At 41.0% G+C, this 4,341-nt stretch overlaps 1 pseudogene; it reads right to left on the minus strand.

Moving 5' to 3' along the window:
• Positions 1–3,290: 3,290 nt before the first annotated feature.
• Positions 3,291–3,388, minus strand: LOC120105182 (annotated as a pseudogene).
• Positions 3,389–4,341: the final 953 nt, after the last annotated feature.

Consider the following 4,341-nt stretch of genomic DNA (forward strand, 5'->3'; position numbering starts at 1 on the left):
ATTTCCACTATAATCCAAGATTACAGTTCGGTAGTTTTGCGAGTGCACTACCCAACTCGTTGTTTTACACCGGGCTAACAACGAACCCTATAACCCCCAATTTCACCTAGGCTTGGGACGCCTTTCCCTTGTTCCAAGTCCCTTGACTGGAACAAGCACAATATTGAAAAAGTTTTACAAGAACCCAGAAATCTATAACCCAACTAGAAGTAGAAGAAACCGTTTAGATTAGTTTCAATTAAATGAGCAAGTCTATACCTTCTGAAGTGTGTCACCTTTCTTGTCTTCAGCTCTCGAGGTTAGGAAGGACAGTTTCTCTTCCAGGTGGCCGTCGACATATGCAGTGGAAGACATTTTCTTTGTCATTAGCCTTTTTCTTTTGAACTTCTTTCTTTGCTTCTGTCTTTCTTCTGCTTCGTAGCAGGCTTCTTTTTCTTCCAAGTAGACTGTCTCTTAAACCAGAAGTCAACTCACAGCAAGGACATGCCCCTTGAACATTTCAAGGCATCACCTCAGCAGTTACTGATGAGAGCACAAAAGTGCGATCTACACATCACTTAAATTAGTATTATTGCTAACACATAATGATAGAAGTGCTGTATTAATATTATATTTTTGTAGGGTGCAGGTGATCGGAAATCAAAGTTAAAATGCGCATTGGGTCTAGAAAAGATGCAATCACTGCAGGTGACCAGCCGACTGCATGGTTCAATCCCAGTTACACACTAAAAGGAGCATTAGCCGGCTAGGTGCAGCCATATCCAGCAGCAGCATGTTCCCCATTTCGTGTGTCCATTTGAACTTCTCCCAGCCGTCCACGTGTTCAGCCGAGTCCCCAGCATCTCGCGAAGCATCCACCCAGCGTCCCGCATCCTTCTCTTTCCCCATTTCAAAGGCATCCAGAGTTCATGATTCATTCCTTCCAGCCGTCACCCTGGCATCATCCAAATCTCAGCATCTCGAGACCAACATCCGGCCGTCCGTGGCGATTCCAACCGCGTCCGTCTTCTCCGCGTGCGAGTCTCCCGTGAAGCTTCCCAGTGCCCGCGTCCCAGGATCCGCATCCCAGCATCCGCATGCAATCCGCCAAGATCCCGCATTCACGGCACAAATCCAGCCTTTTCCAGCATCTTGCGAGGCATCATACAAATCCCATCCTTCGATCCGCGTCCATCCGACTCCCAGCAAAGGCCTCTGCCACCGGCTATCCCGAAATCCCAGCTTCCGTGATCACGATTCACCCCGCATCTGGCTTCTTCCACGAGTCCGCTTCTTCCGAGATTCTAGCTTCTGTGATCAGCTCCCAGCAAGTCCCGACTTCATCCCAGCAGGCCACGTTCATCCGCAACCATCCGCGAAGCATCCCGGCCATCTGCGAAGCATTCTTCCATGATCCCGTCCGACGAATCATCCCGAATCTCCCGCGCCCAATGCCTGCGATCGTTCCGTGCGTATCATCCAGCTCCCATGATTCCGCGTTCGGATATCTCGCAACTGGATCAGGGATCCATCGCAAGGGTATATATGAGGCTTCCGCTTGGCTGGGGGAGGCATTCTTCCCATTCGAAAAAAACAGAGAGGCCCCCTGCCATTCAAAAGAAAAAAAAAGAGAGAAAGGGAAACAGGGGATGCCCTGTTTCCGAAAATAAAAAGAAAAAAAAAGAAGGAAGAGGAACAGGGGAGTTTCTTTTATGTTTATGGCCGGCTAATCCCTTAGGTGAAGGGTGATGGAGGAACCTTTGATGTCTTATTTTTTCAAGTAAATTCTGAACATTGATCTCTTTGCTTTACATCTATTCATATGTTTTTGATTCTTGAATGTTTATTTATGAGATAGATCTTTTATGGTTTATATTTCTTGATTCATGTATTGTTTCGATGTTTGATTTGTCGTAGACGTAATCGGTACGATAAATGCTTAGATCTTGAATTCATGTTTTCAAATTGTATACTCCATGATTAGAACTATTCTATCTGATTGATCCTTAATCAAGAATCGCAGAATTTAATTGTTGAAAATAATATCATCGAAGGGGATCCCAGATCCCTACACCATCTTAATCTATTTAAATTTCGATTCTCTATTTACTGAATTATTTTCTATTTGCAAAACATCATCCAAATCCACAAATTTATTGAATTAATTAATCTAAAATTATATTAAATAATCTTATATATATTTCGTTCCCTGAGGATTCGACCTCGGACTCCCGAGAAATTTACTACTTGTGCGATTCTCCTGCACTTGGGAGAACAATTTTATTTTTGCATCAAGTTTTTGGCGCCGTTGCCGGGGAACGGCTTAGTTATTAGTATAGTTTTAGATTTAATTAGTACCCTATCAGTTAGATTGAACAATATAGTAAAACTAAAACTGAAAAAAAAAAAAAAAATTATTGCTGTTTTTTTTATTCCCTGCACAGTCTGCATCAAACTCTGATATCTGAGTAATCCACCGTCTGATTGCACTCAAATTTTGTAGTCTGCTGTAGGACACATGTTTCTTTCATTTGAACGGTCTGATTGATATTCTGATACTTGTACGACCATTAAATTAATATAAACTTTGCTGCTGTCTGCTTTGAATTTTCTGTGTTTAATTTTTTTGTTTAGAATCAGAATTTTATTATCATCATATCTCATTAACCCTTGTTGCTACTTGAAAATTGATAAGAACTTTAAGAAAAGATCAAGGGTAATCATTAAAAAAAAAAAACAAACAAACAAAAAAAAAACAAACAAATAAATAAACTCTGAAATTTTGTATGCTAGGTTGGAATAGGGACAACACTGGACGTCTGAGTCGACAACCTTTTGACAATTCCTTAGATCACATTATTGAAACTTTTTCGCAAAATCTCAGATCTGGTGAGATGGCTGATGATGATGTAGGAAGTCACCATGGTAATGAAGGTAGACTCCCAGTTATGACACTTCGACAATACTTACATCCCACTAGGACTAGTCAACCTTCATGCATGATTATTCCTGAAAATGTAGGACACTTTGAAATCAAACCAGGAGTAATTCAATTGCTGCCAAAGTATCATGGAATGGAATCCGAGAACCCTTATCTTCACCTTAAGGATTTTGAGGAAATTAGTATCACATTTAGAGTGCCAAATGTATCGGAAGATGTCCTTAAATTGACCTTGTTTCCTTTTTCTTTAAAGGATAAAGCCAAAACATGGCTGAACTCCTTGAAACCTAGATCGCTAGGAACATGGCATGATATGCAAAGAGAATTCTTGAAAAAATTCTTTTCCGCACAAAGGACTAACTTTTTGAAAAGGCACATTAGTAATTTCCAGCAAAAAGACCATGAAACATTTTATGAATGCTGGGAGAGATTTAAAGATTTGCTTCTCTCTTGTCCTCATCATGGATTTGAAACATGGAGAACCATTAGTTTCTTTTACGAGGGATTGTCTCCACAGTTAAAACAATTTATAGAGACTATGTGCAATGGTCTATTTTTGGAAAAGCAACCCGATGAGGCATGGGACTATTTAGACTCTCTCGCAGAGACTGTACAATTATGGGATACAGGGGATAGAGTGAATAAACCTTTGCCTAAGCCTACTAGCATTCCACACGGGGGCCTTTACAATCTTAGTACTCAGGATGATATTCAGGCTAAAATGGCAGCCCTTACTAGGAAGGTAGAGGAAATTGAACTTAGAAGGATTGAACCCGTCAAGACCGTAGAACATAACAGCGAGTGTTGTAGGATTTGCGAGATGCCTGGCCATCTCATCACTGATTGCCCCACAATACCCGTATTCAAGGAAGTCTTGCACGATCAGGCCAATGTTATGAATACCTATCAAAAATCTTTCAATAATCCTTTTTCGAGTACTTACAACCCCGGATGGAAGAACCATCCAAATTTCAGGTGGAGGAATGACCAACCTCAACAAGTATATAACCCAACTCCTCCACCTCCGCAACCTCATTATGCACACCCACCCCCTCAAAAATCCAGTCTCGAAGAAACTTTGCAATCTTTCATGCAAGGTCAAGCCAAAATCAATGATGAATTAAGAAATCAACTGACAACGCTGACCACTATTTTAAGTGCTCGAGAGAAAGGTAAGCTACCAGCTCAACCACAACCTAATCCTCAAGTCTATGGCGGTAGTAATGCATCATCTTCAACTTCGTATAAAGAGCAAGCAAAGAGTATAATAACTTTGCGAAGTGGAAAGATTATTGACCGACCAGTTCCAGAACAAACACAAGTCATACCTGATTCTGACCCTCCCAAGACAAAAGAAAAGGATAATGAAGAAACTGAAGCACCAACATCTACTGAAAAAATTGAATGTCCTTTTCCTGCAC

Source organism: Phoenix dactylifera, unplaced genomic scaffold (assembly GCF_009389715.1).
Source record: "Phoenix dactylifera cultivar Barhee BC4 unplaced genomic scaffold, palm_55x_up_171113_PBpolish2nd_filt_p 000218F, whole genome shotgun sequence".
Classification (NCBI taxonomy): Eukaryota; Viridiplantae; Streptophyta; class Magnoliopsida; order Arecales; family Arecaceae; genus Phoenix; species Phoenix dactylifera.